Consider the following 14,877-nt stretch of genomic DNA (forward strand, 5'->3'; position numbering starts at 1 on the left):
AGGAACAGTGGGAGTTCGTGGTTGACTGCAGTACACACCTTGGTACTGTTACAAACTTCAATGAAGGCCTGTTACAAACTGTTGCAGCTGATGTGTGCCTGCTTAATTGAAATTACAAATCACCTTTTCTAGTATTCACTAAGCTTATCCTCAACAAAATGGACACATGGCTTAAAAAGTGGCCTGCAAACAAATGGTAGTAGAAGATAATATGCAAATGCAAGTGAGGAAGAAAATTGCAAAATGGACACTTCTACTCCAGAAAAAAAACTCTTTTTCACCTACATTGTTAAATTACAATTATGATATAATTGGATATGACAACTGATATAATTTCAGTTATCCCCTGAAATTCAAAATCATCATTAAGATTATTTGAAATGCTGGATCCTATTGGCTAGTATCTTGGTGAGAATTTTGGCCATGTTCATCTGGGATATTGGTCTGTAATTCCCCCCCCCCCCCCACACACACACCTTTTTTTTGCAGAGCTGGAACAAATAATCCTAAAATTTGTATGGAAGCAGAAAAGACCCTGAAAAGCCAGAAGAATGTTCAAAAAGCTGGTGGCATCAAAATGCCAGACTTCAAGCTATATTACAAGTTGTAATCATCAAGACAGTGGTACTGGCACAAAAACAGACACATCAATCAATGGAACAGAATAGAGAACCCAGAAATGGACCCTCAGCTCTATGGTAAACTAATCTACAAGACAGGAAGAATATCCCATGGAAAAAAGACAGTCTCTTCAATAAATGGTGTTGAGAAAATTGGACAGCCACATGCAGAAAAATGAAACCGGATCATTCTCTTACATCATACACAAAGATAAATTCAACATAGATGAAAGACCTAAATGTAAGACAGAAATGCATCAAAATCCTAGAGGAGAACACAGGCAGCAATATCCATGATCAGCCACAGCAATTTCTTGTTAGACATGTCTCCAAAGGCGAGAGAAACAAATGCAAATATGAACTATTGGGACTTCATCAAGATAAAAAGATTCTGCACAGCAAAGGAAACAGTCAACAAAACTAAAAGGCAACTTACAGATTGAGAGAAGATATCTGCAAATGTCTTACCAGATAAAAGGGCTAGTATCCAAAATCTATAAATAATGTATCAAACTCAACACCCAAAAATAAAAAAAATAAAAAAAAATCCAGTCAAGAAATAGGCAGAAGACATGAACAGACATTTCTCCAAAGAAGACATACAAATGGCCAACAGACACATGAAAAAAATGCTCCACATCCCTTGCCATCAGGGAAATACAAATCAAAATCACAATGAGATACCACATCACACCTGTCAGAATGGCTAAAATTAACAAGACAGGAAACAACAAATGTTGGCGAGAATGCAGAAAAAGGAGAACCCACTTAGATTGTTTGTGGGAATGCAAACTGGTACAGCCATTCTAGAAAATAGTATGGAGGTTCCTTAAGAAGTTAAAAATAGAGCTACCTATGACCCAGCAAATGCATTACTAGATGTTTACCCCAAAGGTACAAATGTAGTGATCCAAAGGGGCACCTGCACGCAGTGTTCATAGCAGCAAGGTCCTCAGTAGCCAAACTGAAAAGAGCCGAGATGTCCATTGACAGATGAATGGATAAAGACGATGTGGTATGTATCTACAATGGAATATTACTCAGCCATAAAAAAGGATGAATACTTACCATTTACATTGACATGAATGGAACTGGAGAGTATTATGCTGAGTGAGATAAGTCAATCAGAGAAAGACAGTTATATCATTTCACTCATATGTGGAATATAAAAAACAGAGCAGAGGATCATAGGGGAAGGGAGGGAAAACTGAATGAGAAGTCATCAGAGAGAAAGAAAAACCATACAAGACTCTTAACTATAGGAAACAAACGGAGGGTTGCTGGAGTGGAGGTGGGTGGAGGGATGGGGTAATTGGATAATGGACATTAAGAAGGGCACATGATGTGATGAGCACTGGGTGTTATATACAACTGACAAATTATTGAACACTAAATCTAAAACTAATGATGTATTATATGTTGGCTAATTTAATTTAAATTTTAAAAAATGGTTATTTGAAATGTGAATTTATAGCAATTATCATTAATGAGCTCTAAATATACACTGTGTTTTGAAATATTAGCTGAAAGTAGGACATGTTAATTATTTTATAAATACAAATGCCTATATTGGTATTTTTGCTCAAAAATGTTTACTACAGTAGCATACATTTATAAAAGATTTGAAGATACATTGCCTGAACAATGAGCATATGTTAGTCATTATCCTCTTTCTAAATCTCTAAGTTTCCATACAGAGTTATTTCTATAATTATAAAACCACCACAGAGAGAGTCATCAAAATGTTTTGAAGGATGGATTTAATATGACAGGTACAGAAACATAATTTATTAACAGCCTTGATATTCTTTCAGTGTCTCCACTGGCACTGTCCAATTGAACTTCATATAATGACAGAAATCTCTCTCTCTCTGCGCTGTCCAGTATGGTAGCTACTAGCTAGGTGTGGCTTCCAAGCACTTGAAATGTGGTTGATGTGACTAAGAAATTAAAGTTTTCATTTTTCATTTTAATTTAAAATTTAAATTTAAATAGCCACATGTGGCTAAATGCCTACAATATTGGACAGCACAGCTTTAGAATATGAGGTCTGTTAGGGAGGTTATTGAGTTCTTCCTAATATTCCCCAGTTCTTAGCACAGTGCCTGGTATGTATTTATCAAGTGAAATAGGAAATCAGTAAATGCAGCATGTATTATAGGAAGATAAAGAATAACCCCCAAGGCACACACACATATCATTATAATGACCATTGCACTCATTAACCTAATATGTAATGTGAAAACAATTTACTTAGGGAAATAACAATCAGAAGTCCTTTGCTTGCAGACTAATTCACAGAAGGTAGAATAAAAAAAAAAAAACAAATTTTCTGTATGATTAAACGGACTTATCAAGTAGATAAGATCCCATAAAACATATAAAAGCTTATTAGAGCCCTGCCAGGGCATGAGATCAGTAAGCTCATGGGCTGACTTACTTTTAAGGTGACTGGCCCTCTAGCAATGTAGGAGCACCATCCGACCTCATGCTGTGTGTTCCAAGTGGCCTCACTAAGCCTACAGTAGCAGGAATTTCAGGCCAGCCATCCTGTCCCTTCACTAACGTGTAGCTAAGGAAACCTGGCTGCCTGAGCTGTTACTATGACTTTGTGTGCCAGATATCCAGGTCTGAGTATAACAGGCTAAAGCCTGGGTGGAGCTACATTCAACAGCCAGCAAGAGCAAGCAGCATTGGCATTTCCAGAGTCCAGACTATTTTGTAAATGAGAAATAAATTGTGGATTTTTCCCATCAGGTAATTAACTAGCATACCTCATTTCCTTGCTGCTCTATAACACCTGACACTTTAGAAAGTAGTTATATTTGTCATCACCACTGATAAGAAAGAACAGTATTTTTTCATGAATATGGAGATGACACCTCCAAGATAATGAAAATTACATGAGTTGAAATGTTATTTTTAAGCAAAACATAATACAGTCTACAGTGAAGTGAAAAATGATTTTGAAGAGGTATATATAGTATGATCCTAGGATTGTAGAAATAAACATGCATGTATAAAATAAACACAAGAAAGACATTAAAGTTAAATTGAGGTATCTAAAGGTATCTAAATTTCTCCAATATATATGCATTACTTTTATTGTGAAAATAAATTTTTGTATCTTTTAAAAACTACATTCGCTGTCTTGAATAATCAAATAATCTTCCAGTAATAGTAATGTAATAATATAGCAGGCCAAAAGGGGGAAAAATAGAAGACATAAAAGATAAAACATCCTCAAATTTGTCCTAAAGATTACTTTTACTAATTTTCAAAATTACTTGACAGGTGCTATGAAATTGTCCGTTTTTACCAGGGTCTAAGAGTCAATTGAGAGAATTAATAGAAAGTCAACTGGAGAGTTTACCTAATTTCAAGACTTTAAATGAAATAAATTTGTTTAAAATAATAATAAGTGCCTTTTTAGTATGTAATAATGGAAACTCTGAAGATGATAAAATTGATTTATTTATTCATTCATTCAACTGGTGAGTGTGAGGAACTATGCAATGTGTGGGGAAAAAAGGAGTGAAAAAGATGGACACAGCCCCTCTGTCACAGGTTTAACTACGCATATTCTTTTGTACTTATAACTATTTCCAAAATAGTTTGTGTGGAATTGTAGAAATTCTGTAAAAAAATATTTATTATTTTTATGGAACGACCAATCTGTAATGTATAATGTCATCAAAACCCTATTCCACCATCTTAAAAAAGCTCACTGTAAACATTTGATAATTACAAGAAGAAAATCCAAATTAGTCTCATTCCAGAATACTAGGAAAGGCATTTTAAGAGTATGCCCCCTTGGGCAGCCCTGGTGGCCCAGTGGTTTAGCGTGGCCTTCAGCCCGGGGCATGATCTTGGAAACCCGGATCGAGTCCCACATCAGGCTCTCTGCATGGAGCCTGTTTCTCCCTCTGTGTGTCTCTGTCTCTCTCTCTCTCTCTTTGTGTCTCTCATGAATAAATAAATAAAATCCTTAAAAAAAAAAAAGTATGCCTCCTTTTTCCTGTTTCTTTAGTTGATGGGTTTTAGACAAGGTATATCAACTACCTTTCATATGTAAAAGATACATGTTATGGAAAAGTTTTATTACTTGAGTTGTAAAGTTTAAAGATTAAAATGCAGATACTTAGTCTAAAAGCAAAATTTCTATGAAAAAGTGGATTTCACTTAAACTTTCCAAGCCCTAGTAGATCCTCACTTACTTTATAGGGATTTTCTAAGATCACCAGGACATTATATTTGAAAATATTTGCAGCTTGCTACTATTGGAATTTTGTTTTGGCCACCTGTTGAGTTAGTGGTGATCTCTTTCTAAAATGTGGTTGATGTTTCTTTCCTGCATATTTTCAGTCTAGTTTTTCCTCCTTAAATAATCAAAGCCAGGGAGCATTGAAAAACCAGGGGCTTTGGGTTAACACATATGAATGGCAGACATCACCAGTTTCAACCCAGCTGCACTCTAAGAGGCTTTGAGAAAATTACAAGTTTAAAACAAAAGATTGAGGGGACAGGTTGAGTACTGGCAGTCTGTTGAGAGGAAAGAGGAAGACCATTTAAAAGAGAGGTTAGAGGGGCGTCTGGGTGGCTCAGTTGGTTATGCATCTGCCTTTGGCTCAGGTCATGATCTCGGGATCCTGGGATTGAGCTCAGCAGGGGGTCTGTTTCTCCCTCTGCCTCTCCCCCTCCCCCAACTCGTGTAAATTCTCTCTCAAATAAATAAAATCTTTCTTTCTTTTTTTTTTTTTTTAAGGAGATTAGATGCTATAACCTAGATGGATCTGGAAAGATGGAATAATTAAATGACAAATTAGGGGCAGATAAGAGCACAGAGCAACTGGAAAAGGCTGTGGAAGGTAAGAGGGAACTGAAAGGGAGGCAAAGATTAGGATGATTTCAGAGCCCGTGTAGAAACATAGCAATACAATTGCCACACAATGTCTTCAAATACCTGGCTGGCTCTTGCTGTCACTCGGCACCATCCAGCACACTACTATGTCCCCAAGGTTAGTGTTCTTCATTTATTAAAAAATGTTAATCTAGGTATTGTGATTTTATGTCTGACCTCTAAAATGTCAGTTGTCAAAATTAGATATTCATTTCTAACATCAAAATTATTAAATATAATGCAATAATCAACCCAAGTTTAACCCTCACGCATGATGGCCCTATATGGAGAATCCTTTCTTTACCCTTCTGGTTAACACATGCCTTCCACACCTATACCCAGAGCACAAGCTTCCAAAATGGATTCACAGCTGCCATGTAGCAGTAGGAATATGGCTTCTTATTTTCACAGTAATTAATATTTAGTGAGAACCTATTATTTCCAGGCACTTTATATATTATTGTCCTTCTTAATGTGTATAACAACATCTATGAAGGAGATAGCCATATCTTGTTTTAAAAGGATAATCCAGGATTCAGAGTTGCTAAGAAATATGCTCCAAGATATAGAGCATGTCACAGTAAGGGCTTCAATCAGGGTGCTCTGACTGCAAGCCCAAGATCTTTTTCTTATGCCACGATGTTGCCCTATTTGGATCTAATGTTATGTGGACAATTTTACCATGTCATTGCTGAAATAACAGATTACCAACTCCCTAATCACATGGCTGCATTGTAGCCACACATAATTGTACTCTTCACTAGCGAGCTGGGCTCAGCAGGTACTTTGGTCTTTTTGAAAAGGCTGTGGTAAAATGCAAAGTCATAATGTATGGGCAGTCTAACTCTTAAAAGTGAGTACTTGGTCTGATGGTTGCTACCATCTATCCCTTCAGCTTTCTACTCTAGAAGCTCTGTTGCAATTTTATTAAAACCTCCTTTGATACTGCTACTTTTTCACAATCTTCACTATTTTCCTAATTTGGCTTCTCTTTTACCAAACTTACCATTCATAACCCATTATTAAATTAATTTGCTTGAAGACACATTTAATTCTCTGGCTCCATTTTTCCTATACTTGCCTGGCTAGACCCCAACCCTTTATGAGCTTACTAGCCATCTTCTTTATGTCTGCCCCTACTGGAGATTATATCACAACTGTTTGCTGGTTGCACTTTAAATTTATGATCCCAAGCCTCAAATATACCCTCAGTAGTGCCAAAGGGCTTTACTATCTTTCCTTAATAAAACTCCCTTTGGAGTCTTTGAAATAACCATTTCATATGTCCTCTCCCTCCAGACCTCCTGTACTCTCTCCCTCCTCATTCTTAGCTGATGACTTGGGCTCAGACCTTGGAAAAACTCTAAGCCATTCTAAAAGAATGCTTTTGTTTTATTAAGTCCACTCATTTCTCAGTCTCTGTGCCCCTATTTTCTCTGTCTTCCTTCTTTTTGAAATGGAATAATTATATCTGCTCCTTTCAGAGGTCAGTCCTTCCACTCATACTCAGATTCCACTCACTTTTACCTTTCCAAATATTTTGTTTCATAGTTAACCGTCACCTCTATTCTACACCACCAATGTCTTTCTCTGCATTGGATCATTCCAGGCAATGTACAAACAAGTTGTATAATCTCCAAAATTGTAATAACCAAAACCTTCCCTTGACTCTCATGATTTCCTATGCTACATTTCTCTGGTTTTCCCCAGCAGCCTCTTCAGAATACTTCCTCAGCTTTCATTCATTCTGGTCACTCCAAGTTTCTGCTTAACTGTCCACTGTGTTTTCTCTTGTCAGGGCTATCAAGAATCTCATTATTGAAAAAAAAAAAAAAAAGAATCTCATTATTGCTAGGTCCTCTTCACACTCCTGTTTTCATTATACTCCCAACAACATCTGACCCAGTTGTTCAATCCATTCCTTTCCTCCTTTGGTTTTTTTTTTTTTTTTTTAAGATTTTATTTATTCATGAGAGACACATAGAGAGAGAGAGAAAGACAGAGACATAGGCAGAGGGAGAAGCAGGCTCTATGCAGGAAACCTGATGTGGGACTAGATCTTGGGATTCCAGGATCATGCCCTGAGCCAAAGGCAGATGCTTAACTGGTGAGCCACCCAGGTGTCCCTCTCTTTTGGCTTTTAAAATGAACACTCTCCTACAACTAACTATAGTCAGTTCATTAATTGCTTCTCCATCTTTACCTGATCTCTAAATCTTGGGGTATACCAGAGCATAATACTGGCCCATCTTCTAAATCTATATATATTCTCTCCAGATGATCTCATTTAGTCCATAACCTTAAACACCAAACATATACAGTGCCATTGGACACTCTTCCCTGAGTCCCAGACTTATATAATCAACTGACTACCTGTCACCTACACTTGGATGACACACAGATTTTTCCGTGGCAGTTTCCTCAGAAGCCTATCCAACAGCTATTCCTCCCATTTTTCTTACTAAAAGAAACCGTAATTTTGTGTAGTTACCAGAGATGAGTGGACACCCAGGTGAAAGTCATGGCCTAATCATGTTAGTGCAATTCCTATTGTTAGTGATCGGTTTAAAAATAAAAATGTACATGTGACACAATTCTGGCTGATGAATTGAAAGAAAAATCTGCAGCAGAGCCTCCAGGGACATTTTCCTTGCTATTGAAAAAGACCATGTAAATTGGATCCTATGTCTTCCCTCTTTATCCCATGTTTATCCTGTTGTCTATAAGGCCCTCTACAATTAGGACCTTGCTTATCTCTTTTATTTCCTACCATCCTCTCCTTTGCTTATTCACGACATTGACCTCCTTTTTTATTTTTCCTTTTTATTTTTACATCAAGATTTCAGGTCCCTTTGCTTTCTCTGGTCCCTCTGCCTTTTCCTCTAGTTCTTTGCATGACTTGCTCCTTCTTGTCATGCAGGACTCAATTCAAATGTCATCTGTTTTAGAAGAGCTCCCCTTACTCATTCCATTTTGACTTATTTACTGTTTAACTCTTATCACAATATAAAATTTCCACCTTTATATGTTTATTTTCTTATTTGTTTTCTGTCTCATTCACTAGATTATAAGACCCTTGAGAAGCTTATTCTTCTTTCAAGACTATGATGTTGTATGGTATTTCCAATGCCCAGAACAGTGCTTCACACTTATATTTGCTGAATCATTGATATATATCATTCCAATTGGTTGTAATTAAGTTCATACTGATGATATGGCATCAGAATGAAATTAATCCACTAAGCATCAGGTAGGGTAGCTCAGACTCAAAGCTTCGTAAGAAAGTTTCTTAATGCTTTTCTAAAGTAAGGAGGGAAAAGGAGATCAAAAGGTAGGTTTGTTTATATATTTTTTGAAAGGAGAAGAAAGTTATATTTGGAAAATAAAGCTAATGTGTATTATTTCGTGCCTTTAGTACTGGGGAAGGTGTAAGAAGAGAGACGAGATGTTTTAGTCCATTCAGGCTGTCATAACAGAATATCCCAGTCCAGGGAGGCTTACACAATGAACATTTATTTCTCAGTTTTGGAGGCTGGAAAGTCCAAGATCAGGAAGCCAGCATGATCCAGTTCTTTTTTTTTTTTTTTAAGACTTTATTTATTCATTCATGAGAGATACAGAGAGAGAGAGAAACAGAGACACAGGCAGAGGGAGAAGCAAGCTCCATGCAGGGAGCCTGATGGCCTGATGTGGGACTCAATATCAGGGCCAAAGGCAGGCGCTAAACTACTGAGCCACCCAGGGATCCCCACATGATCCAGTTCTTGATGAAGACTGCCTTCTAACTGTATCCTCACATGATGAAGAGAGAGAGAGAACCTGGTCTCTTCATCCTCTTGTGAGGACACTAACTTCATCATGGAAGCACCAACTCCATGACCTAATCTAATTGTACTAACCTCCCAAAGGCCCCACCTCCAGATACTATCAGAGTGGGGATGAGGGTTTCAACATAAGAATTTGGAGAAGATATAAACATTCAGGATATAGCATGGGGTATTGGGAATAACAAGCCTCCTAATCTCAAGACCCCAAACGAAACAAATCTTCCCCTAGATTATTTAACATTTATTCTTTTTTAATGGCATCTAAATCATAAAATTAAATTAACACTGGGGAAATACTTTTAAAATTTTTGGATGAAGCATGATAGTTGAATCAATGAGGCTACGCAGTGAGTAGAAGCCCTTGAATTACAGAGTTGTTTTAGAGTTTCTGATTGCAAATTCACAATTTTTTTAGTATAAATAATTCTAAGCTATTTTTTAAAAAATTAAGTCCTATTGTAGTTATATATAATAATACAAATAATAATGATATATTTATTATTTAAAGAAATGATTAGAATAGGAAAGCAAGGAAATCTCAATGGACCAAGTTTTCAGTAATTAGTTTAGTTTAGTAAATAGTTTAATTTTTAAATTGTGTGTATCTTAAATTATTTTCTGTACAACTCTAGAGTTCCATAAAGTTTCTTTTTTTTACCAAAGATTTTATTTATTCACTCATAAGAAAGAGAGAGAGGCAGAGACACAGGCAGAAGGAGAAGCAGGCTCCACGCAGGGAGCCTGATGTGGGACTCGATCCAGGGTCTCCAGGATCAGGCCCTGGGCTGAAGGCGGCGCCAAACCGCTGAGCCACCAGGGCTTCCCTCCATAAAGTTTCTTTTGTTATTTATCACAAAGTTTGATTTGACATAACAAATACACATTTTAATTTTTTTTTTTAATTTTAGAGAGAGAGCACAAGCATGCACAGCGGGAGGGGCAGAGGAAGGAGAGAGAGAATCTTAAGCAGACTCCATGCTTAGCATGGATCCCAATGCAGGGCTCAGTCTCATGACCCTGAGATCAGGACCTGACCCAAAATCTAGAATTGTATGCTTAACTGACTGAGCCACCCAAGCACTCCACAAATACACATTTTAAATATTTATCATTGTGGACAAATAACAGTACAAAGAGTTATTATATTACTTGCTGAATTGAGGTAAATGCAAATAATCATAATAAAGGTAATTGCCATTTATTAAACATTATGCTGCTTTCTGAACACACATTATTAATAATCTTCCTAAGTAGGGGAGTATTACTATTATTCCCCATTAACTGGAGGGAGCTTAGACTTCCAAAATTCCTCTCATGTTTACACTGGTAGTTAGTTCCAGAGACAGTATTTAAAACCATGTTTTCCTGATAACAATTCCTTTCCATTACACCTAGCTTACTATATTAGCCAATAATTTTGTTATTGTGGTTTGGTTTACAACAAAATTGTTAGTTTATAGTAGCCAACTTGTAAGGAAAGGATATTGGGACATAAATGTTACCTACTTTTGGTAAAATTCCAATTTAAGACCTTAATATGCTTTTATAAAAATAAATATAAATAACTTCAACATAATAAAGCCCATATGTGAAAAACTCACAGCTAATATCCTACTCACTGGGGGAAAACTGAAAGCTTTTCCCCTAAGAACAGGAATAAGACAAAGATGCTCACTCTCACCACATTTATTCAACATAGTACTGGAAGTCCTACCTACAGCAATCAGACAACAAAAAGAAATAAAAGGCATCTAAATTGGTAATAAAGAAGTAAAGCTTTCACTATTTGTAGGTGACATGATACTATATATAGAAGACACTAAACACTTCACCAAAAAACTGCTACAAATGATAAATGAATTTAGTAGGATAGAATTGAGGGAAAGAAAACTCATGTACTGAAATCTATTGCATCTTTATGTATTAATAATGCAGTAGAAAGATAAATTAAGAAAACACTCCTATTTACAATTGTTCCAAAAACAATAAAATAACTGGGAATAAATTTAGCACTTCATCAGCACTTCATTGCATTGCAAGGTGTACTCTAAAAACTATAAAACATTAATAAAAGAAAATGAAGATGACACAAAGAAATGGAAAGACATTCCATGTTCATGGATTGGAAGAATAAATATTGTTAAAATGTCTATACTACCCAAAATAATCTGCACATTTATTTTTTTTTTTATTTTTATTTATTTTTATTTATTTATTTATTAATGATAGTCACAGAGAGAGAGAGAGAGAGGCAGAGACACAGGCAGAGGGAGAAGCAGGCTCCATGCACCGGGAGCCTGACGTGGGATTCGATCCTGGGTCTCCAGGATCGTGCCCTGGGCCAAAGGCAGGCGCTAAACCACTGCGCCACCCAGGGATCCCTAATCTGCACATTTAATGCTATTGCTATCAAAATACTAACAGCATTTTTCACAAAACTTGAGCAACAGTTCTAAAATTTCTATGGAACTACAAAAGACCCCAAAGTCAAAGCAATTTTAAAAAAGAAAAACAAAATTGGAGGTATCATAATACTGGATATCAAGCTCTCTTACAAAACTATAGCAATCAAAACAGTATAGTACTGGCACAAAGATAGCCACATAAATCAATGGAACAGAATAGAAAACCCAGAAATAAACCCATAATTATATGGTCAGTTAATCTTTAATAAAGGAGGCAAGAATATGCAATGGGAAAAATAGTATCTTTAACAAATGGTGTCAGAAAAACTGGACAGCTGCATGCAAAAGAATGAAACTGGACCACTTATACCAAACACAAAAATGAATTCAAGATGGTTTAAGGACCTAAATGTGAAAGCTGAAACCACAAAAATCTTAGAAGGAAGCACAGTCAGTAATTTCTCTGACAATGACTTGTAGCAACATCTTTCTAGGTATGTCTCCTGAGGCAAGGGAAACAAAAGCAAAATAAACTGTTGAAACTACTCAAAATAAATAACTTCTGCACAGCAAAATAAACAATCAACAAAGTAAAAGACAACCTATTGAATGGGAGAAGATATTTGTAATGACATCTCTGATAAAGAGTTAGTATCCAAAATATCCAACAGACAAGAAAGGATGTTCAACATCACTCATCATCAGGGAAATGTAGGAAATGTAAGTCAAAACCACAATGAAATATTACCTCACACCTGTCAGAATGGCTAAAATAAAAAACGCAAGAAACAACAGATGTTGATGAGAATGTGGAGAAAAAGGAACCCTCATGCATGGTTGGTGGGAATGGAAACTGGTGCACTCACAGTGGAAGACACTTTGGAGGTTCCTCAAAAGTTAAAAATAGAGCTACCCTATAATCCAATAATCGCACTACTAGGTATTATCCCCAAAATACAAAACCATCAAATCAAAGGGATACATGCACCCTTATGTTTACTGCAGCATTATTTACAATAACCAAATTATGAAAGCAATCCAAGCATCCATCAACAGATTAACAGATAAAAAAGAGGTGGGGTATATACATATATACGTGAAAAAGACTGAAATCGTGCCATTTGCAACATGGATGGAACTAGAGAGAATAATGCTAAGCAAAATAGGTCAGTGAAAGATAAATACCATGATTTCACTCGTGTGTGGAATATAAGAGACAAAACAAATGAACAGAGAAAGAGAGAAACTAAGAAATAGACCCTTAACTATAGAGAAAAAAGCTGATGGTTACCAGAGTGGGGTGAGTGGAGAAATGGAAAAATAAATAAATAAATATAAACAGAACGCTTTTACCTTTCTGTCTTTACCAGACCTATTCTATGGTCATTCATCCATCCACTGAAAACATACTTGTTGAGCACAGACTATATGCCAGGAATAATAGTAAATGCAGAAACTAATTTTTTAAACTAATTTTTGTCTAAGCATTCCTAATACTAAGCACTTCCTGAAATCCCATAAATGTTTGCAGTATGAGTGAATGAACAGAAAACTAAAATACACTTTAAACTAAAGACACCTTCTTTCAATGAGGTGATATTTTGTTTCTATTATGATGTCTTGAATAACAAAAATTTTGTTTTCAGGTTCTGGGAATTAGGATATTGACAGCTTTGGGGCCATTATTCAGCCTACTATATATACATTTTATAAATTAAAATATTAGTAAACATGGTTTTACAACATGTAATTTGTGATATAAAAAGAATAGTAACACATTCTCATACACTAAGAATGGAAGTCTGAAATTGGATATACTTTATGGGGTTCCAGTTAGCCATATAGTGGTTTGTTTGTTATTTTGCTAGAACACAACAGCATTTGTTTGTTGCTGATTATTGATTGATTTATAACTGAAGTATAGTTGACATACAATATATATTAGTTTCAGGTATATAACATTGGATAACAAATTTTCTAGCAATTGTTGAGACATATCAATGCTACATAATATATTCACAAACTTGTGAACTCACAATATAATTTTAAAACATTCTCATCACCCCAGAAAGAAACCCCATGCTCATTAGCAGTCATTCCTCATTCTCCTTTCCCAGTGCTTTAGCTGGAGTCAACCATTCATCTATTTTCTGTACCTATAAATTGACCTCTTCTGGATATTTCATGTAAATAGAATCATATGATTTGTGGTCTTTTCTTACTGGCTTCTTTCATTTAGCATAATATTTTTAAGGTTCATCCATTCTGTAGCATGCATCAGCACTTCATTGCATTGTATCACTGAATAATATTCTGTTGTATGGATATACCTCTTTTGTTTATTCATTCACCAGTTGATGGACATTTGGATTGTTTCCACTTTTTGATTATTATGAACAATGCTACTATGAATATTCATGTACAAGTTTTCATGTGGACATATGTTTTTTTTTTTTCTCTTGGGTATATATCTAGGTGTGGAATTGTTAAGTTGTAACTTTATGTTTAACACTTTCAGAAACTGCCACTGTTTTTCAAAGTGGTGGCACCATTTTCATTCCCACTAGTAATGTATGTGGCTAGCAGTTTGTTCACATACAATCATTTTTATTGTCTTTTCTCATCATAACCAGCCTAGTATGCATGAAGTGGTATCTCATTGTGGTTTTGATTTTCATTTTTCTAATGACTAATGATGACATCTTTTCATGTGTTTGCTGGCCATTTGTATATTGGTCTTTGAAAAAAATATTTGTTCAAATCCTTTGCTCATTTTTAAGTTGGATTATTTGTCTTTCTGTTGTTGATTTGCAAGAGTTGTTTATATATTTTGGACATATACTTTATCAGATTTGCACAGATTTTCTTTCATTCGGTATGTTGTCCTTTTACTCTTTTTTGTTTTTTTTTGAAAGAGAGTGTGAGTGTGTGGTGGGGGAGGGGAGGGCAGAGGGAGAGAGAGAATCTTAAAGAGGCCCCATGTTCAGTGCGGAGCCTGACATAGGGCTCAATCTCACAACCCAGAGATCTTGACCTGAGCCAAAAATCAAGAGTCAGACATTAAACTGACTGAACCACCCAGGCACCCTAGTCTTTTCACTTTTTGATGGTGTCTTTTGTAGCAC

This window comes from Canis aureus, chromosome 25, assembly GCF_053574225.1.
Source record: "Canis aureus isolate CA01 chromosome 25, VMU_Caureus_v.1.0, whole genome shotgun sequence".
NCBI lineage: Eukaryota > Metazoa > Chordata > Mammalia > Carnivora > Canidae > Canis > Canis aureus.